This window comes from Panthera onca, chromosome D4 (assembly GCF_046562875.1).
Source record: "Panthera onca isolate mPanOnc1 chromosome D4, mPanOnc1 haplotype 2, whole genome shotgun sequence".
NCBI classification, from domain to species: Eukaryota; Metazoa; Chordata; class Mammalia; order Carnivora; family Felidae; genus Panthera; species Panthera onca.
The window spans coordinates 27,883,048-27,905,728 of NC_138351.1; the positions used below are offsets into that span (position 1 = coordinate 27,883,048).

At 45.8% G+C, this 22,681-nt stretch overlaps 1 long non-coding RNA gene across 1 annotated transcript; it reads left to right on the top strand.

Annotated features, from left to right (window-relative positions):
- The first annotated feature begins 7,258 nt into the window (after window positions 1-7,258).
- Window positions 7,259-20,129, top strand: LOC132663547 (uncharacterized). Its single transcript, XR_009603116.3, has 3 exons — window positions 7,259-7,358; window positions 15,016-15,367; window positions 19,545-20,129. It is a non-coding gene; the product is annotated as an uncharacterized LOC132663547 (long non-coding RNA).
- The last annotated feature ends 2,552 nt before the right edge of the window (window positions 20,130-22,681 follow it).

Below are 22,681 nucleotides of genomic sequence, written 5' to 3' on the forward strand. Positions count from 1 at the left end.
AGGCTGTTCAGGCTGCCCTCACAGAGTAGAATGGGCTTGTCCTGCTCCACAGTCTCCCATGTCTCCCAGGCACTGGACTGGGATTCAAAACCTGATTTCTTGAAGGATCCCGCACCCCATGGACCTGGTTCTTGGCTAGCCCCGCTGACAAAAGGTCTCTGGCTGGCACCTGCAGGGTCTTTTTTCCTTGGTTGGGGGGCAATATACCTTCTTTCCATAGTACTCAAGGGAGGTGACTGTTCTATCCCAGTGCACCCCGAGATCGCTACCGCGCCCTGGGGTGGCTGCCTTCCAGGCGTGAGCACACGGCCAGCTTCAGTCCAGAGAATGTCTTGCACCCCAGATAACTCCAGTCTTTAGTTCCTAAGGCTGTTTGCAAAGTTGAAACTGGCTCTTTCCATATTTCTCGTTCCCCAGTCCATGGTCTGGAGAGGTCTTTCTCTTGTCCAAATACAATCCCACACTTTCACAGCTTCTCTTTCTCTTCCTTTTGTTTTTCCACTGAAGAGGTTCCCTACTCCATGCTTACACCACCCCTTTTATCCCTCCCAATTCGCATACATGCACCTCTGTCCTGCCAAGCTGTCTCTTTCCATCTCTGGAGATTTTTTTGTCACTCTGCAGCCTGTATTCCTGGTATTCCAAGTGTTCTGACCTCAATACTGCTGTGTTTGAGGGAGGAGGGAAATTCCAGTCCCCCTACTTCTCCACCATCTTGACTTCTCTTCTGAGCCTTTATAAATATCTCTATGGGTTACATACATTACCACTATTCTTTTGTGTGTTTCTTCCTCTTATAGCCACCTGATTTGGTAGATATAAGGGACTCACTCGACCAAGGTCACACAACCAGGACATACAGAAGTGGATTTAACTGGTCCCCAAGTCTGTCCAATACCTGAGGATGTCCTGTTATCCTATAGGGACTCTTGGTGATCCCATATAGGGATCAGCCTCTTGGCTTTTCAATTTGCCTTTGCTAAATCCAAAAGTAAAACCAATGTGCTGTGTCCTTTGGTGGAGGAAGGGAACTGGGGGAAGAATCTGTTCTCATGCCTTTCCTTGGCTGGACCTAAAACTGACGGGAGGCCAGAGGGCTTGATGTGGTCCATTAAAGTCAGGGAGGAGGGGGCAGAGAGAGGATGTGGAAGACAAAGGAAGAATTCTATCACCTGGGTGCTTAAAGAAAGTTGATTATATAGAGCTGAGTAGATGCCTTCATAGCTTTCCAAGTTTCTTCTATATTTGTGGTGATTTTCTAATTTTGTGTATTTGTTTTCTCCTCTTTAAAAAAATACTTGTTTACCTAATGATTTCCTTCCTCCCTTCCTTCCTCCCTCCCTTTCTTCCTTTTCATTTTTTCTTGATTAAAGAACTAGATCTTCATGTTATTAATTAGCTCATCTTTTCTGTTTGGTAATTTACTGATGTTTGCTTTTACCTTATTTAGTCCCCAGTCTGATATGTATATATGTATGTATGTATTTTATTTATTTATTTTTTTAAGTTTTAAAATGTTATTTAAATCCAAGTTAGTTAACATATAGTGTAATAATGATTTCAGAAGTAGGATTCAGTGATTCATCACTTACATATAACACCCAGTGCTCATCCCAACAAATGCTCTCCTACTTGGGAAAACCCATCCCCCATTTAGCCCATCACCCCACCCACCTCCCCTCCAGCAACCTTCAGTTCGTTTTCTGTATTTAAGAGTCTCTTATGGTTTGCCTCCCTCTCTGTTCTTATCTGACTTTTCCTTCCCTTCCCTTTTGTTCATCTGTTTCCCGATCCGATATTTAAATTTATTTCTACCAATTCATTTTTTTTGTTATCCATAATGCTTTTTAAATACTTATTTATGTTTCTTCTTGCCTGCCTCCTATTTTGATTTACCAAGTTTTCTTTATATTTCTGCCTTCTAATTGGAGGTTATTCTTTCTTGCTCTAGTCTTTAGTGGTTACCTTTGCATTTAAAATTTTTTCTCTATTTTTTAATAAATTTTTTTTTCTGGAATAATTTTAGATTGACATAAAAGTTACAAGTATAAAATAGAGAATTTTTTTATACCCCTCACTCAGTTTTCCTTGTTAACATCTTATAAGCCATGGCACATTAGTTAAAATTAAAAAAAAAAAACCCAAAGCAACAGGGATGCACTACTATTAACTAAACTCTAGATTTTAATTGGATTTTACCAGTTTTTCCACTTACGTACTTTTTGTTTGTTTGTTTCGAGATCCAATCCAGAGTAACACATTGCATTAAGCACCCTTAGATTTTTAATATGCATCTTTGACCTAACAAGATTTAACAAGATCTTGACAAGATCTATTGTGCTCATCATCTTTTTGAACAAATCTATGAACACATTTACCCTGGTTCACGTGTGATTTTTGTCAAGCATTTTCAACCCATTTGGGTTTAAACTATCCTAAATTAGTCATTATTATTATTACTATTAATTTCACAGCCAACATTTGTTTATACTTACCTAAATTTTAAACAACTGTTTAGCTGATCTTCACCCCTTGTATTTGCACTCTTCCTTTGGTTTAACTTTCTTTCTTTTTAAAAAAAAATTAGATATTTGTTTATTTTTGAGAGAGAGAGAGAGAGAGAGAGTGCAGGGGAAGGGCAGAGACAGAGGGAGACACAGAATCTGAAGCAGGCTCCAGGCTCTGGGCTGTCAACACAGAGCCCAATGGGGAGCTTGAACTCAAGAATCACGAGACCATGACCTGAGCTGATGTTGGTCACTTATCCAACTGAGCCACCCAGGTGCCCCTCAACTTTCCTTCTCACTGAAGTACATCCTTTTGAATCTTTTCGAGTGGGGATCTGTGAATTATAAATCATGTTGGCATTTATTTGCCTAAAATATCTTTAATTTGTGTACTGTTGATTACAGAATAAAGTATAGAAGTTTATGTGAGTATAGAATTTTAGGTTGAACATTTTCATCCCTTGGGATTTTCACAACATTCCACTGTCTTCTGGTCTCCACTATAGCTACTGAGTTATGTTAAATTTTGTGTCTCTCTCTCTTTTTTTAAAAAGGAATTTCTCTTTAGCATTCATGTTTTGCAGTTTCAATATGCTATTCTTGTTGTGGGTTTATTTTTATTCATTCTGCACGGGATTCGTACTCATTAAATCTGAACATTCATGTCTTTCATCTATTTGAGCAAATTCTGAGACATTTCTTCTTGGAATATTGCTTCTACTCCAACTAGACATATGTTTGACCCTCTCATTATATCATCCATGGTTTCTTAATGTTTCATATTTTCTACCTTATTACTTTCCTGTGCTATATTTGATCACTTTTTTCAAATCTAACTTAGGTGATTTGCTGTTTCATTGCCCATTCACTTTTTAATTTTAATGAAAACATTTTCCATTTGTAGAAGTTTTGATTCATTCTTTTTCAAATCTGCTGGTTCATTTTTTCATAGAGTCCAATTTTTTCCCTTATATTTCTAATACTTAAAGAAATGCTTTTATACTTTAAGCATACTTGCTTTATAGTTTCTCTTACATTGTTTTTCTAGTATCTCAAGTTCTTGATGAATTAATCATCTGTTGTACTCGCTGACTTTTACTCACAGTGGATTGTTTTCTTAAGCATTTTATAATTATTAATGGGGAATTACTTTAAGAAGAGCTTTTGCTTTGTATTTACTTGTTAATTTCTTGACTTTGGCCTGGGGTTTCTGAAAGCCTGTACATAGCTCCAATAAAAATTTATGGCAGTGTAAGACACAGGCACAGAGATTTTTTTTTTTTTTTTGCCCATCCAGAGCCATTGTAGACGGAGGCTTTCTGGTAATTTTGCTGAACCAATGGGGTCATTGAAATTCATTAATCTGACTTCTGGATGGTTTTTAACGTCAACTCCCCAAATTTAGCATCCCAAGACCTCATATGCTATTGCTGTACATTTTTTAAAAACATAGTACCAGTCCAGGATACCTTGGCTCAGGACTCTGCCTTCTTGTCCCCTTTCTCCTGTGGGACATTGCTTGACTCTTAATATTTTCATTCTCCTAGTTCCCTCACCCAGGCTGGAAAGTAAGCTCCTTCACCATCTTGCACAATTCTAGACCAGTGGGGCCCAGTGTAGTGCCTGGTACATAAAAATAAAAAAGCAATCCTTTTGAATAAGTACGTGAGTGAATCTATGTGAGCTGCCGTAACAAACTACTTGTATAAAGAGGAATGAAACAGTTCTCATCCTCAAGGCCAGGGATGAGACTTGGACAACTAGTGTAAATCCAAAAGGATGCTATCATGCAGGGGCAGGCAAAGTATCATCAGTGTAGATAAAAGGCTTCTTGGAGAAGGTGGCACTTGTGTGGACCCTTGAAGGATGAGTAGAATTTCATTTGGTGGTAGAATGGAAGAAAGAGCATGGCAGGCAAGGAAGAAGGCAGGAGAAAATGCATGGGTGAATGGCTTGCTCTGAAGACTATAGGTTACTTTCTTTGGCTGACCTGCACCTTGTGGCAGCTATGGGAATGCCCATGGAAATGCCCCTTGAAGACCTCCAGATCCAGGGGTTGACCAAGGATCCCAGCTGCTGCCCTCTGAGAAGTCCATAAACCAATCCACACTGGGTTTCATCAAGGCCAAATGCATTTCCCATCGGCTGTTCTCAGCCAGTGGCTGAGTGAGGCAGGGATACAAAGATGGGTCCATTCCTGGAAGCCATGGAAGTCCTTTGTTAGCTAAATTTCCCTTGATGTGGGCTGACATCGCTCCCTGATGGCCTTGATGCAACTTTCTTAATTCTATATCCGTCTTGGATGCTTCTACTTGACATTTCCTTCCTCTCCCCTTCACTGTGTGTGTGTGTGTGTGTGTGTGTATGTGTGTGTATGTCAAACCTTCATTAAACTCTGACAGTTCTTCCTGCTTTCTCCAGCTACTGCCCCATTTTTCTCTTGAATCTACGCATTTTTTTAAAAAAAATTTAAATTTATTTTTTAAATTTACATCCAAGTTAGTTAGCATATAGTGCAACAATGATTTCAGGAGTAGATTCCTTAATTCCCCTTACCCATTTAGCCCATCCCCCCTCCCACGACTCCCCTCCAGTAACCCTCTGTTTGTTCTCTGTATTTAAGAGTCTCTTATGTTTTGTCCCCCTCCCTGTTTTTATATTATTTTTGCTTCCCTTCCCTTGTGTTCATCTGTTCTGTGTCTTAAAGTCCTCATATGAGTGAAGTCATATGATGTTTGTCTTTCTCTGACTAATTTCGCTTAGCATAATACCCTCCAGTTCCATCCACGTAGTTGCAAATGGCAAGTGAATCTATGCATTTTGAATCTCATCATGATGTCTACTTCTTGGCCAACCCAGATTAACACGTGTATCTTCCTTTTCTTTCTTTAATTTTTTTAAATGTTTATTTTTGAGATAGAGACAGAGCATGAGTGGGGGAGGAGCAGAGAGAGAGGGAGACACAGAATCCAAAGCAGGTTCCAGGCTCTGAGCTGTTAGCACAGAGCCCCACGCAGGGCTCGAACCCACGAACCACGAGATCCTGACCTGAGCCGAAGTTGGACGCTTAACCGACTGAGCCACCCAGGCGCCCCTACCACGTGTATCTTCTGAAGGGAGGGTACATAAAAAGAGATTGGATGGATCCATCTTGTCAAGGGCTTTTGATGACACTCTCAGGTTTGGGACTTTGGCAGACGGTTTGCCAGTGAAGATTTTAGAGGAGGGAAAAGTGAGATCTTGCTTGTATTTAAAGAAGGTGATTAGGGTGGAAGAAGAAAGATTGGAGTTCTGAGAAAGTCATTGCAAAGGCCTGGATGGGACAAGGCGGGGGTTGAAGCCACGTGGGAACAGTGGAGTTGGTGAGCTGGCCTCATAGTTCCCACAGAAGAAAGCATGGGACTCTCCTGTGAAATTTTACCTTCTCCCAGCTTTTCAGAAAAGAAAAGAAAAAAAAAAAAGTCTTGCACAAATGAGTTTGAAAAGACCCTATGTGGGAAACATTAGCAGAAAAAAAATCAATCTGGGCCCATCCATCGTCATTTCCAGGCATAGCTTCCCCACAGAATATGCCAGAAAAGCACCCAAGGAATTATAACGGTTTATTCTTCTGTCACCAGCCTCCTTCTTTCTCAAGGAGCGACCGGAAAGAAAATGGATGCCTTCCACCTCCTTGTGACTTTATCTGTCCAGGGTCTCTGGGGAGCCAATGAGAAAACAAATCCCAGAAAGGCCCCTCCTGCCGTGTGGCGTGGTGTGAGGCGTTGCTGTGAGGGATTTGAAAGTAGAAGCAGGGCCCGGGGGGCCGCCTGTACTAACCGGACGTGGGGGTGCAGGGGAGAGGGCCAAGACGGGAATTCGACAAGGAATGTGGGCCAAGCGGGCTCCAGTCCCGACTTCCAGTGCAGCTGTTCCCTTTTATACCCAGACCAGAGCAGAAGAATGGTGCCCTGGAAAACAGAAGGGCACAAGGGTCCTTGAGAAGCCCCTGGCAGTGGGAAATGCAAGAGCTGCCATGCCCTGAGCTAAACTGTCAACCTTTGAAACTTGTGGCTGAACAGGCAGAAGGGAGGCAGATCAGGTGCCCGGAGGGAGAGCTGGCACGGTCACCTCCAGACACCATTCTGGAGTGAGGCATTAGCAGCTTCCTCTCTGAACAAACAGGAAGCTTATTAAAAATGCCATTGTCCCTTCCCGCCTGTGTTGACAGGACTGTTAAATGACCAAGTCCAGGGAGCTCTGCCAAGTCCAGAGACCCAGGGAGCGTGCAGCTGTCGGTGCCACCTGTGTCCTTCTGAGTCCAGCTAAGAGTTTCCTTTTCAGGGCACCCACGTTGTGGAGTGCCGGGTCCTGTGGCCTCAAGGCAAGGCCAAGGTATTGAAGGAGGAGAGAGGGAGGGAGGGGCCGTTCCGGGGCGGGGGGGGGGGGGGACCCCGGGGGCCAGCATGCACCTCCTTCCGCTTCTCCCAGTGTCAGCAGCAATCAGGAACTCGTCGCTGTGCGTCACCTCCAGCCTCTGAAACGTTCTGGCTGGGAATCAGATCCAGTGTGGAACACCTGCCCTCCACTGCGGTACCACAAACACAATGCACCGCACGCCACTTGGCAGCAGGGAGAAAAGAGGCCTATTAATGTCCCTGACGTTATTAACAAGGGCAGTCCCGTGGTTGTTGGCGCGCGCGCGCGCTCTCTCACGCACACGCGCACGCACACGCACGCGCAGACACACAGACGCACACTTCCCCAGGCCTCTAAAGCTTTGTACAGGCCCTTGGCTACTTCACTGTCAATCAAGTACTGAATAAAACAGATAGCCCTCTCCTGGGGGGCCGTGGCCCTCTTGGATAGCAGGTGTGTAGGGTACGGGTGTGTGTGGCAGGGGTGTGTGCACGGGTGTGGGTGTGGGCAAGTGGGGGGGGGGGGTAGGCGCTGGTGTCTGATGGCCATGGACGGACCCAGGGTCACCTGCGCAGGTGGAAGGTGTGGGGATTGCTGAGGCCGAGGGGACGCGTGTCCCCTGTGTAGCCCTCTCAGGCCAGCGTCGCCTGTGCTGGAGGGTAAAAGGAGGGGTGGCGGGGTGGAGCGGGTGCCAGACCTCGTGGGTGGCATGTTGGCTTGACCACGCTCCCCTGGCCGCAGGACGACGTCCACCCCTGGCACTGTCACCGTCGCCCCCTGGCCGTGTCCGCGCCATGCCTGGCGGGCTGGCTTGCCCCCGCTCCGCTGGTGGCGGGTGGCTCCCTGCCAAGCCCGCCTGCGCCCCGCCCCGCCCCCCCCCCCGGCCCCCTGCCGCCCTGGCGCCCCAGACAGTGGGGCTCTGTGAGTCGCTCTCCTGGGGGCAGCTGGATGTTTTTCTATAGAGGGGACTCGTCATTAGAGGACTCGGAGGCTGAGGGGTGGCACCTTGGTCTGTTTTCCTTTCTCTTTGGCCCCATTTACTGATGGTCTCGGAAGGAGCGCGGCGCGGGGCCGCAGTTCACTTGTCGCGGTGAAGGCAGCTTGACAGCTGCATAAATCACGGCGAGATACCACTAATAGGTTGCTGCCCGCGACTGTACCGGACCACCCAGGCGCAACGCGAGGCCCTCGGAGCCCAGCCGCACGCAGACAGTAATGCCGATCGCTTAACCCTTTGTCCCCCGCCCCCGCGCTGGGCACTGCGCTCCCGACTCCCGTCCCCTCTCCCCCCCCCCCCCCATCCCCACCCCAGACCGCGCCGGCGGGGCGGGTCTCGCACCTCCTTCCCCACCCCAATTCTTCCGGTCTCTCCAGCTTTCCGCGGAGCTGGTGCTCCCAGCAGGCGATGAAAGGAAAAAGGCCTCGCCGCCGCCGGGGGCTTTGGCACAGGTGGGATGGCATTGACGGGGCAGGGAGCGAAGGGCAGCGAGGTAGCCGCGGAGCAGATAGGCAGAGCGCAGAGGCAGAGCGCACAGGATTCTGGCCTTGCACCTGCAACTCCTACTTCTTGGCCACAGGCGTCGGGTCCGTGCCATCTAGTGACAGACATGCCAGGCCCCTGTCCTTCGTGCAGGAGGGAAGAAGCCTGCAGTGAAGTTGCAAGGAGAGAAGCATGCCCCGTGTCGCAAGCGTTAACTACGCATGCTCACACTGTGCGAGGTGCCAGGGACACCAAAGAGAATGAGACAGTATCCCTGCTCTCTGGAGCTCATGGTCCTGGACAATCCGATGTGACAAGGCCTTCCTCGGCTGGCCCTCCCATGAGCATCTGTTCTCAGCTCCTGCACCTGTCCCCTTGCTGATTCTCCTGCAGTCAGGCTAGTCCCCATCTGCTTCAGCCCCTCAAGCTGTTCCCCCTGCGGGGCTTTTGCCTTATTTGCGGTTTCTGTTCTTCGGGGATCTAAGAAAGGGTGTGGCTCCCTCCTTCACCCTTCAAGCAGATTGGGCAGATGCCCTATTCTCAGCGAAGCCTTTCCTAAACACTGAGTTAGCACCTAGCAGGTTAACTACCTGCACTCCCCACTCCTCTCCCCCCCACCCCCTCGCCCCGCACCATTTTTTTTTTTTTTTTTTTTGAGCGCCAGAGGGGTCACAAGTGATAGAGGGAGAGAGAGAGAGAGAAGTGGAGCTCACCCAAGAGGGGTTCCTGCTCACCTGATTTGAAACTGGAACAAACCATGAGATCATGACCTGAGCGGAAGTCAGGTGCTTAACATGTTTAACGGACTGAGCCACCCAGGCACTCTCTCCTGCCTCACTTTTTAAATAGCACTTAATCATTTTCAAATACACCGTATAATTTCCTTCCTTCTTTCTTTTTTATTTTTTTTAATTGTGTGTCTTCCCCTACTAGTGTGATCATTTTTTGAGGATAAGAACTTTCATTTGTTTTGCTCACTGGGTGATTAGATTTGCTATCCTGGATGATTAGAATATTGCTCCAACATAGTAGATGTTCAATAACTATTCGTTGAGTGATTGAATGCTCTAACAGAGGACAGCACAATGAACCACGGAGACTTGGGGGAAACTGGGTGTATTAGCTTATAGGGGTTGGGGAAGGGATCAGTCTTCTTGTCAGAGAAGTTGGAAGTCATGAAGGAATCAAGAAGGCTCACTTCCCCTTTGTCACTGCTGAGCATCACATCATTGCCTCCAAGAAATATTCATTTTCCTGTAGGACAGTCAAGTATATCTGTGCTAGGCTGAGTAACGGTCCCCAAAGACGTCCATGCACAAATCCTTGAAACCTTGATAAAGAGGACTTTGCAGATGTGATTAAATCAAGGATCCTGAGATGGGGAGATTATTTTGGCTTATCTGGGTGGGCCCAATGCCATCCATCACAAGTGTTCTTATAAGAGGGAGACAAGATGATCAGAAAGAGAGAAAGAGATACAACCATGCAAGCTGAAGGTGGGGCCATGTTGGGCCAGAATCCAAGGAATGCAGGATGCTTCTAGAAACCAGAAAAGACAAGAAAATGGAATATCCCCTAGAACCTCCAGAAGGAATTCAGGTCTGCCGACACCTTGCTTTTAGCCCAATCAGACTGGTTTTGGAGTTCTGACCCTCAGAACTTTCAGATAATAAATTTGTGCTATTTTAAGCCATGAGGTTTATGGCAATTGGTTATACTGTCAATAGGAAACTAACAAATACCCCTTTTAAAAATTGTGAGCACTTGTTTCCCTCAGTCCTAACCTTGTTTTGGGCTTCTGCTCCGCTGACCTCACTCCTGGAGGTGAGCTCTACTCATACATCTTCTTTTCTCTTGGCACGTGACCTTCTCAAAGCAGATCTCATCTGAGAGTTCTTCATCCAATTCTTAAGTGGTTTGCATGTTTTTTTCAAAAGGGAGTTTTCCTCATCTCTTTCTTGTTGAAGTGAGTGTGCACAATCCACTCTTTTTCCTATGTATTTATTTGTAAGTGCTTCCGAACCTTGTTGAGGGACTCTCTCAGCAAATCCCAAAGGGCTGTGCTGGGGTTTCTGGCGTGGGCTGGCCCTTCCATGTCTGAACTGTCTCTGCTGGGATCGATACTCGACTTTATTTCATCCCTCCTCCCCCCAAGACCTGAAGTCCGGTAATAGCACTTTGGTCTGTGTCCCTGCTGTACCAGTCTGTGCCACCATCAAATGAGGGGTGGGCCAGGGCAGGAGAATTCTGGCCATTCGTCTGAGCAGAGATATCTGATGACAGCTTCCTCTTGGCACTCCTCCTCCCTCTTTCTGTTGCTATCTTCAGGTATCACTGGATGAAAGGGTCTTGGTTAAAGACATTACCCAAAGAATAGGGCAGAGGATTCTTTTCTTAAATGATCTCCTTCGGTTTTTCCATGAACACAATTAACTGGAGCATGTCTTCTGAATGGTCACTTATTTGCGCATTCAGCATGCTTTTGTTGAATACTTACCATGCACAATGCTCTCTGCATACCAAGAAGGAATAGGCAGAAACCACTCCAAGTTCCGTGCCGATGAAATTACTTCTATAGCGGTTACAGAACTGAATGTAACCATTAAGAAAATATCAGTAAAGGGGCAACTGAGTGGCTCAGTTGGTTGAGCATCTGACTTCGGCCCAGTTCATGATCTCATGGCTCCTGGGTTAGATCCCCTCCTCGAGCACTGTGCTGACAGCTCAGGGCCTGGAGCGTGCTTCGGATTCTGCATCTCCCTCTCTCTCTGCCCCTCCCCACCTCTCTCTCTCTCTCTCTCTCTCTCTCAAAAATAAATAAACATTAAAAAAAAGTGAAAACAAAAGAAAATATCAGTAGAGCTCAGGGGATGAATTTGCTTTGTTCTTTGGAATAAGTTGGAGGTCAACCCCTTTTCTTTCTAGGCTTTATCTTCCAGAAGATGGGACTGCAGGTTGAGTGACAATCAGGATATTAAAAGAGCAAGAAATAGGGCACTAGCAGTAGAAATCGATGATGTTACTTAGAGGCTGAAAACCGGGGGCTGGAAATTTGTGTCTTTATCTTCGATCTGCATTTGTAGGTATTGATCACTTGAAATGTGGTTGGGGCAACGGAAGGCTGGCTTTTTAATTCTATGTAAGTTTAAACTTAAAGAGTTAACTCAGTTATTGGGAAGCTCTTAAGTATGTTCAGAACCAGTTGGGTACGTGAATCTCCATTTTCAAATGCAAATTTTATAAAATCTAAATATAGATAAAGTATTTCTGGTAAAAGTTAGCATCTAAGTTGAGATGTGCCAGATTTTGAAGCGTCGGTTTAAGAAAAGATATAAAGTATTGCATTCATAATTTTAATTGCATGTTGAAATGATAGTATTTTGGAGATACTGGGCTTCAGTAAAATCTTTTTTTTTAATGTTTATTTATTACTGAGAGAGAGAGAGAGACAGAGCATGAGCGGGGAAGGGGCAGAGAGAGAGGGAGACACAGAATCCAAAGCAGGTTCCAGGCTCTGAGCTGTCACCACAGAGCCCGACGCAGGGCTCGAACCACGAACTGTGAGATCATGCCCTGAGCCGAAGTCAGACGCTCAACCGACTGAGCCACCCAGGTGCCCCTTCAGTAAGATCTTTTATTAACATTAATTTCACCTGCTTCTTTTTACTTTTTTTTGACATGATCATTGAAAGATCATTGTTATCCTTCCGAAAGACTTCTTAAGCAAGATTGGAAATATTTGATCGCTCTTCACGATAATGTCTCCCAGTTTTTAACAGAGTTAAGAGTATAATAATTTTTGAATCTTTAATTCAAACAGTAATATTTGAATCCTTGCTGCTGTTTCCCTATGGATTTTATGCTGTAGAGTAGATTAAAGAGAAAAGATACATGTTAGCCATACACACTCACAGAATGTGAAACAAAGCATGGTAGAAACCCAGTAATCAAGAGTAAAACTGCCAAGGCAGGCAAGCGAACAGTCACAGAAGCACCCGGACGAATGCTCGGCTCCTTACTGACTTTGAACTGAGTGTCTCTTCCACCAGCGTCCAGTTGATACATGCAGGAAGCTCGTCTCCTACCCCTTCACGTGCTTCTTCCTTTACCCTCAGCTTACTTGGGAGCTTTAACCACCCCCTTTGCTCCTCCATTTCCTCAGAAAAGATGTCCTTTCTCATTTATGATTTATATTTATTTATATGTGTTCTTGGGACTTTTCTGCCTAAACACAGCAACAATGACTCAGGTGTTATTGTAGTTGCCTTTATCATAAGAATGCTGTGTCTCTCCAGTCTGCTACAGACACACACACACACACACACACGTGTGTGTGTGTGTGTGTGTGTGTGTGTGCGCGCAAGTGCACGGGGGCCCTGTGGTAGTATGGTGCAATCTTCATATTTATCATGGTGTTCTCACAAAAGCTACACATGATCCCTGTACTGGCTTTAGCCCTGATGCCTTCAGAGTGTATACACATATTAAAAGAATAAATTAATGAGCATGAGAGACTCCATTATTTGGAGTCTGTTCCTCCCTCCCCGCTCCCTCCCTTCCTCTCTCCCTCCCTTCCTTCCTTCTTTCCTTCCTTCTTCCTTCCTTCCTTCCCTCCCTCCTTCCTTCCTTCCTTCCTTCCTTCCTTCCTTCCTTCCTTCCTCCTTCCCTCTTCCTTCCTCCCTCCCTCCCTCCCTTCCTTCCTTCCTTCCTCCTTCCCCTTCTTCCTTCCTTCCCTCTTCCTTCCTTCCTCCCTCCCTCCCTTCCTTCCTTCTTCCCTCCCTCCCTCCCTCCCTCCCTCCCTCCCTTCCTCCCTCCCTCCCTCCCTTCCTCCCTTTCTTTCTTCCTCCTTCCCTTTTCCTTCCTTCCTCCCTCCCTTCCTTCCTCCCTTCCGCCCTTCCTTCCTTCCTTCCTCCTTCCCTTCTTCTCTCTTCCTTCCTCCCTTTCTCCCTTTCTTTCTTTCTTTCTCTCTTTCTTTCTCTCTTTCTTTCCTTCTTTCTAACAATATATATATCCCAAATATTGCAGCATGAGATACACTTACACTAAAAAATGATTAGTTATTTATCTAAAATTCAAATTAACTGACCAACCTATAGCTTATCTGGCAACCCTATATGTTTAGGATCTGTTGAGCTGGAGAATTGCAAGGTTTGCCAGATTTAGCAAGTAAAAGTAGGACATCCAAACATGTGATATTTTGGCCACACTCATACTGAAAAATTATTTGTTGCTTATTTGACATTCACATTTAACTAGACGTCCTGAATTTTCTATGGCAACCCTAATTCTCGAAGAAGTGGTTTCCTCTGTAGGAGAGTGGGCTACCCGTGGAGGTATCAGGGGTGGGAATTAATGTTCTTGTCTAAAGTTCTGGTAATGTATCGTCTTAGAAAAGACCAGAAGCCTGAGGACGTCCTGGAGTAGGATGGTTTCTGTTCGAAGCTCTGGTAAGTGGTTCAGGCTGGCTGCCCTATTTATGGAGGGCGTGGGACTTGCACGGCTTTGGTGCAGTGTTACTATTTAAATCTAATTCGGGTCGACGTTTATGCTTTTAGAATAAAGCCATCCTCTTCCACCTGCTCAACCCCGCCTTGCATTCTGGTGTTGACTTATTAAGTAGAGCCCAAACCATTTCTTCATGAAGGAAGATCTGTAGCTCAGAGTGTCTGAACCAAACAGGAATTGAAACAAGAGTGAGGAAGAGAGGGAGGAAACAGTTCATGTCTGTGATATCTTTTTTCCAATTGTTAGTTAATCATTTCGGGCCATTAACATTAAGACTGAGAAAAGTAAAAAGACAGAGGAGGGGACAGACCTGGGCTCTACGTGGCCTTTAGCCATTCACTTTCGGGCTTATTTTCCTTCATTTAAACTTTGTTTACCCTCCCCCACCCTCGCTAGCAAAAATACTTTTAAAAGAACATTAACAGGCGGAGGCTCAAGGATCTTGTTTTCTTTTAATTCTTTTTGATTTATGTTCCTTTGTCTCCAAAGCTCCTGTAATCTCCCACCTCTTCACATCCAGTTCCCTGCTGACAGCCCCGAGGCAGCCAGCCACCCCCCACCCCCTCGGCTTTGAGATAAACCATCCCGGGCTGGATCATTAACTATACAAACTTTCTCTCCTGAGCCTTCTCTTAAATGTTGGGAACTCGAGAGTGCCTTCCTTGGAAATGAAGGAAAGCAAACATCCCAGGTTGTGTCCTCAGAAACCTGTAACCAGAGCTTTTTATTAACTCTGGTGGGAGTCGGGCTTTGATCTGAACTGGTCCGGGAACTCCTTTATTGCAGCTGACATTTATTGAGCGGCTACTATGTGCCACTGGCCGGGGTGGCAGGGGAAGCGAGGACAAATATGATGGGGTCAGGCCTACAGGAGCTTGCTTGTAAAATAGTTGGGGGCAATTATACTGGTCCTCCAAGACCCTTTGGTTCACTGGGTCAGAAACCCTGCTGAACACCGCCAAGCAGCCTAACTCTCTAGCACGGCACATTAAAAAAAAAAAAAAAATACATGTAAACACTTACTTTTGTGATGACTAGTGCCTTGCTCCCTCAACTGGCTTCTCAGCATTGTGAGCTCCCAGAGGGGAGGGGCTGTATGTGTTTTGATTTCTGTTACGCTTTCAGCCTCCAGGAAATATCAACCAAATGAAGGAAGGACGGAATGCACCACAAGACCAGACAATTGTGCCCATTCGTTGCAAATGAAGAGCGATGTGAGCAGGGAAGGCAGCCGCTCATTCGGGAAAGGCTTTGCCTTCGATGATGATGTGGTGAAGGAGGGAGTGTGATAAGGGACCAGCCTGCGGAGGGCTGATGCTAGAAGTGGACCCCGGGTATCCTGATGGCAGAGACTACAGAGCTCTGGTCCCCACACCGTCTGAAGGCCTTTGTTCCAAGTCGCATCTAGTGCTCTGCGACTCTAACGTCTTTCTTCTTCACCGATGTGTAGTTAGTTTCCTGCTAACCTGAATAAAAGGTGACCCCTTTCTTTCTGGCCGTTGTACCTCTCAGCTCTGTTCGCTCCATCGTGGTAGAGAGAAGCTCTCAGTAGACCCACTAAGCGCTTCATGCATACTCTTGAGGCATTTATTTTCCATGAATTGTAAAGTGCCTGGTGCAGAGTAAATGCTACGTAGTTGTTTGCTATGGTTCTTATTAAGTAATAAAAGGGGAAGGGAAGCATGGATTTTTCAACCTTCCGTAATGGGGCAGACACTCAGCTTGGTGATTCATTATTTTTTTTTATTAAAAAAATTTTTTTTTAAATGTCTATTTATTTTTGACAGAGAGGGAGAGAGACAGAACATGAGCGGGGGAGGGTCAGAGAGAGGGGGAGACACAGAATCTGAAGCAGGCTCCAGGCTCCGAGCCTGTCATCCCAGAGCCCGACACGGGGCTCGAACCCACAGACCGTGAGATCATGAGCTGAGCCGAAGTCGGACGCTCAACTGACTGAGCCACCCGGGTGCCCCTCAGCCTGGTGATTTAAATGCATTTTATTTTATGATCCTCAAAATAACACCACATGGTTGGTATTTTAAATCTCACTTTCGGCCTAGGGAAACTGAGGCTCTGATAGGCGAAGTGAATTGTCTTATGCCACATGGGTTGGTCTGTGATCTGGGCGCTATCCTGCTTCAAAGCCTGGGCTCAGTCAATTAGTACCATTTGGTACCCACTGAGTGAGATCCTCCCCGCTCTGCTTTTGGCTCCGTCACTCATGGACCATATCTGGTCGGTTTCTCCTACATTGGATACTTGCTCAGGCCACCGAGGCTTTGCCTGTGCTGTTCTCTAGGCCTGGAAAGCCCTCTGTTCACTTCTTACCTACTTAGCCTCCACGTGGCTCCTGGTTTTAGCTCAAGCATCATCTCCTCTGGGAATCCTTCCAAGACCATCCCCCTGCCCCTTTTTCAATCTGAGGGAGGTTTCCCTCCACGGTGCTATTTGAGGCTCCTCTCCTCCACCCTCTGTAAACACTCTGAGCCCCTCTATGTAATTACTAATGGCCTCTTTTACTAGGCTGTAAGCTCTTTTTGTCTATTTCCCAATCGTAAGTATGGTCCTGGGGCATAGCAGTACTTACTACATACATGCCGGTTAGATGGGATTGGCGTGGCTGTGGAGATATGTCTGGAAAGAGATACCTGTTGGACAGGGGTAGGGTCTGGAGATGCTGAATGTAATGAGGACTCACACTTCAGGTAGTTGCAACAGGAGCACACGGGAGAGCTTGGAATGGGAGGTGACGAGAGGAACGTGGGGATTTCAGTCCAGCCGCGTGGATTGGAAGGAGGGGAGAGGAGGCACCAGGACAGTAAGGAGATTTCTCAAATAAGAGTAGACTTCAGGTGATGAGGTTGGCCGTAGGAAGGGACAAGAAGATTCGAGATGGGGACGGGATAAAGAGAAAATCGATAAGGGTCGAGAGAAGACTCAAACTGTTCCTTGCTTTCGATCAAGCTGGATGTTAGAATGCACGAGTCAAGGCAAGACGGGAAATAAAAGTTGAAGACCAGGCTCAGGGCCACTGGTTCTCTAGGTTCTCCTCCTTCTATGAGGCAGGTAGGAGCCAGAACCAGGCCAGCTGCTAGAGGTCTGAGGCTTTGGGGCAAACCCACCTTTTATGTTCAGGTCTGAGCCTTAGAAACGTGACCCAGACACCAGCCTCAGAAAGACCTTTAAAATAAAGGGATTTGGGGTGTGGCGCCTGGGTGGCTCAGTTCCTTGAGCCTCCGACTTTTGATATTGGCTCAGGTCATGATTCCAGGGTTGCGGGATTGAGCCCCGCCTTGGGCTCTGCACTGAGTGTGGAACCTGCTTAATATTCTCTCTCCCTCTCCCTCTGCTTCTCTCTCTCTCTCCCATTCTCTCTCTCTCTCTCTCTCTCTCTCTCTCTCGTGTGTGTGCTCTCTTTCTAAAAATAAATGAATAAATAAATAAAGGGAGATTTTTTTTTTCCTTTAGGTAAGAAGCCTTTACTTATTTTCCTTCTAGGATATGAACTAGTCACAGGGTTTCACGGGGCTTATCCAGCCACCTGGGAGAAATGTTTGGGCCACATGGGTTACAGCTACATATACAGTGGTGGTAGCTGAGGGCTTGGATTCTGCCTGCTGAAAGAAACAACATGTAGTTGTTAATTGATATGTGGTAACTTTTAAAAAGCTTTCGCATGGCTCCCCTGGGTGGCTCAGTCGCGTAAGCAGCTGACTCTTCATTTTGGCTCATGTCACGATCTCGCGGTTCATGAGTTCAAGCACTGCATCAGGCTCTGCAGTGACACTGTGGAGCCTGCTTGGGGTTCTGTCTCTCAGTCTCTCTCTCTGCCCCTTTTGTGCTTGTGTGAGCACACATGCTCTCTCTCCCTCGCTCTCTTTCTCTCAAAATAAATCAATAATAAAAGAGAATTAGCATTAATATTTTTTTGCTGTCCAAATTAATATGCATTCATTGCAGAAAATTTGAAAATGGGACCCACCATGAAGAAGATGAAATCACCAGTAATCCAAAGGCCCAGCGATGATAGTAACCAATGTTGATGGGTCGGGGTGCAAACTCCACCCACTTGGGGGCTATTCTCATAGGCAGTCATTGCGCAACCTTCAAACTGTTGATGTGATTCAGAGAGAAGTTCTGGGAAGGATGCATTATGAAGGCAAAAGGAAAATTCTACTATGGGTGGAATGGAATAACATTTGTTGACAAGATGGATGCTGGGTTTTTGGTGATCGCTATCACGCAACAAAGGTTTGGTAAGTCTTCAGTGTTTTTTCCCTGGTGTGACAGGATTTTTCCATGTTGGCAACTGAGCGTATTAAAAACAAGGACTTTATTTTAACTTCACCCTTAACAGACAGACATTCCTCTTGCTCAAAACACTTCCATGTACTCTTCCAAGGTGGTGTATGAATGCTACCTTGTTGTAAAAAGCCACTGTTAGTCTCACCAATCTGTGTATCAGTTATCTGTTGCTGTGTAACAAGTTAGCCCCGAACTTGGAGGCTTAAAACAACACTTACCATCTCACATTTTCTGTGGGGTATGGATCTGGGAGCAGTTTGTCCCAGTCATTCTGGTTCAAGGTCCCTAGTGAGGTTGTAGTCAAACTACTGGCCAGGGCAGATCTTCTCTTCAAGGGAGAAGTATCAAGGAATCTGTGTACATGGTTAAAACCATCATGATTTATACAGCTATACTGCTGACTTCTACTCCTCTGACTTCTTCGCTATAATGTAATATGTAAATTATGTAATACATATAATGTTTATGTAATATTTTGTGAACACATATATTAACACAATATATAAATTAACATATTACATATAATATACAGTATCCTATATAATATAAAGAATTATATATTAATGTATAATAATATCATACGTAAATCTAAAATAATACGTAAATACATTTCCCAGGGGCGAAAATCAAAATATAGATGACCAGACTCCCCTTTGATCCCTCTCCTGACATAATTCTAGTCAGCTCAGAAACTCTGAGCTAAACAGTACTCTGAGGCCTCTGTATCCCTTTCTAGATGTTTCCCTATGCACTTGTACTTTCTATGCAGAAAATATTCCGCGCTTTGTGTCATATAGCCTGGGTATTCTCTACCTTGTCTTTTCCACTTAACAATACACTTTGAATCCACCTTTTCTGTTTAAACTAGTTACAAACTATTCCAAAGTAGAGATGGGCCACAATCCACGCAGCCATTCCTCCAGTGCTGAACACACATGTTGTTTCACACGACCGATGACAAACCCTGTATATGTCTCTTCAGGCACATGTGCTAGACATTCCCAAAGATGAGTACCAAAAAGTAGAATTACTAGGTCAAGTTTTTTTATTTTTTGAAAGAGAGTGTAAGTGGGGAAGGGGCAGAGAGAGAAGGGGACAGAGGATCTGAAGCGGGCTCTGTGCTGACAGGCTGACAAGCGAGCCCAACGTGGGGCTCGAACTCATGAACTGTGAGATCATGACCTGAGTCGGAGTTGGATGCTCAACTGACTTAGCCATCCTGGTGCCCCTAGGTCAAATTTTATCATTAATGCCACAAAATGACTAGAAGGAAATTGAAAGGCAGATTTGGTTCCATTCAACTTTTTATTTTCCAGAAAATGTCACCTTTTCCTTTCATCTTTCCTCAGCTTCTCCCGGCCAGCTGGTTAGCTGCACGGTCCCGAGACCACCAGGAGACATGCAGAGATGGCAGATGCCATGCTTCATGGGAAGAGAAGATAGACTGTGGTGACAGACCCTATAGCTGTCCCCTCTTCTCGTGCCATCCTTCCCTGTGTCCCTGCCTTTGTGTAGTCCCGCCCCCCTCGGCATAACTAATAAAATATGGCAAACACGGTGGGATGCCACTCTGTGATTATTTAAGCAAGACTCCCACCTTGCTAGCGGATTTACCCGTAGTCTCTCTCCCCTCGTTGGCCAAGGGAACCAATGGATCCTAGAGTTGAAAGGAATCAAACACTATCTGCAACCAGGTACGTGAGGAAGCAGATACTTTTCTGGGTTAGCCTCTGATGAGAACCCAGCTCTGGCCAACATACTGGCCACAGCCTTGGGAGACTCTGGGCAGAAGACCTGGCTAAGCAGTGCTCGGACTCCTGGCCCACAGAAAATATGGGACCATAAGTGTCTGTTCTGTTCAGCCACTGAGTTTGTGGTAATTTGTAGGAATAGATAACCAATACACATGGTTCTACTGAGATTTTCTTTTAAAAAAAAAATATGTACCTTTAATAAATACCTTTCTACTGTTGATCTTGCCTCTTTATTTTTTTTAACGTTTTTATTTAAGTTTTTTGAGAGAGAGAGAGAGAGAGAGAGAGAGAGAGCGAGCATGAGCTGGGGAGGGGCAGAGAGGGAGTGGGAGACACAGAATCCGAAGGAGGCTCCAGGCTCTTAGCTGTCAGCACAGAGCCTGACGCGGGGCTCGAACCCATGGACCGTGAGGTTATGACCTGAACTGAAGTCAGATGCTTAACTGACTGAGCCACCCAGGTGCCCCTGACCTTGCCTCTTTAAATCACACATTTTATTTAAATGGTTAGTAGTTGAACCAATCAGCTATTGCTGTATGAAAGATACCACAAACTTCACTGTTTTCTTGCTCATGTATCTGTAGATGAGCTAGGAAGCCAGGACTGATTAATCTCGGCTGGGCCCCAAGCTCCCTGTTGGTTACAAGTCTGCTCCGTGAATTTCTCCTCCTCCTTGGATCAGTGGGTAACTGAGGCTTGTTCTTCTCATAATGACAGCTAGGGGTGGAAGGGGGCAAGCCCAACCATGAAAGCACATCTCAAGTCTTGCTTGAGTCAGAAGCATTAACATCTCACCATCCAAAGTCAAGTCCCTTGGCCAAATCCAAAGTCCAGGCACAGAAAAGTACCCTCTTCCAACCCCAGGGCCATGACAAAGACATAACACAAACTGGGGAGGGAGCAGGTTGGGGAGATACTAGAACCAGGAAGTCAGTCTTTCAGTGAAAAAAGCACTTGATTGGGAGTCCAGAAATTGGGATTTTTTCTTGCCCTTTGATGCAACTTTTAGCAAATACATTAATCTCTCCAGGTGTATTATGTTCTTATCTGTAATATGGGAGGCTATACTAATTTCACTATGATCTTAAAAATAATTACTGAGTATCTTCTATGAGCAAAGTACTACTTGGTGTGGTAGAAAATAGAAAATGAGAATAAACTTACTGTTGAGAGGAAGGATTTGTGGAAATAAAACCCATCCAAATGAGGACAAACTGAGGCCACTTATTCAGAGCGTACTCTAGCAAGGGAGCTGGCCACCATCACTTGCATTTGTAGACTCAAAGGCAGGAAGGTGAGTGGGGAGGCTTTATGATGATGAAAGGAAAAAGCTTCAGGAACGCTCTGATGGGAAGCTGTTGGCATGGGGAAGCTACAGGCAGGCTGACTGGAAGCTGGGCATCCTATGTGATTGGTTTGGGGAACATATTTGGCTTTCTCTGCTTGGTCCTGATTTGGAAACGGAGGCACAAATTAAGGAAGCTAACAGTTATTGACCAAGTTCTGACCATTCTGGGCCGATTGCCGTGGAGGCTGTGGGCCAGAGTTCTTTTGTTATATATGATCTAGCCATCGTCTGTTTGTATACTTATATCCTGAGGTTTAAGACAGTGCAATAGTTTTGTTTTGTTTTTTTCTTCTCACAGTTGTGTGGGTCAGAAGCTCAAAGTCAGTTTCACCAGGTTGAAATCAAGGTGTCTGAGGAGCCATGCTCCCTCTGGAAGCTGTAGAGGAGAACCTGTCCTTTGCCTCATCCAGTTTCTGGTGGCTGCAGGCACTCCCTGGCTTGTGGTCCCATCACTCCAACCTCTGCCTCTGTGGTCACATTGCCTCTTCCTCTCCTGCGTCTAATCTCCCTTTGTCTCTCTCTTATAAGGGCATTTGTAACGGCATTTAGGGCCTGTCTTGGTATGCTCAGGCTGCTGTAACAAAATGCCACAGACTGGGGGCATGAGCAAGAGATATTTATTTCTCATAGCTCTGGAGACTGGGAGGTCCAAGATCAGGGTGGCCAGCATGGTCGGGTTCCTGGTGAGGGCTCTACTTGTGGCTTGCAGATGGCTGCCTTCTTGCTATAGCCTCCCTTGAGAGAGAATGACCCCTGTTCTCTTTCTCTTCTAATAAAGACAGTAATCTCACCATGAGGTCCCACCCTCATGGCCTCATCTAAACTGCAAAACCCCCAAAGGCCCCATCTCCTAATACATTAGGAGGTAAGGTTTCACCATAAGAATTTTGGGGAGGGCGCCTGGGTGGCTCTGTCAGCTTAGTGTCCAGCTTTTGATTTCAGCTCAGGTCATGATCTCATGGTTCATGGGATCAAGCCCCACATACTCTCCCATGCTGAGCATGAAGCCAGCTTGGGATTCTCTCTCTCCCTCTCCCTCTTCCCCTTTCCCCCACTCGCGCGCACACACACACACACACACACACACACACTCTCTCTCTCTCTCTCTCTCTCTCTGTCTGTCTCTCAAAATAAATAAATAATAAATAAACTAAAAAAAAAAAAAGAATTTTGGGGAGATGCAAATATTCAGCCCATAGCAGGGCCTGCTGGATAATCCAGGGATTATCTCAAGATCTTTAACTTAATCACGTTTGGAAAACCTTTACCACGTAAGGTCACACTCATTGGTCCTAGTGATTAGAACATGAGCATATCTCTGGAAGCCATTATCAGCCTACCACAGTGTCCTTAAGCCCTAGTCCAGTGGTTCTCAAATGTGGTT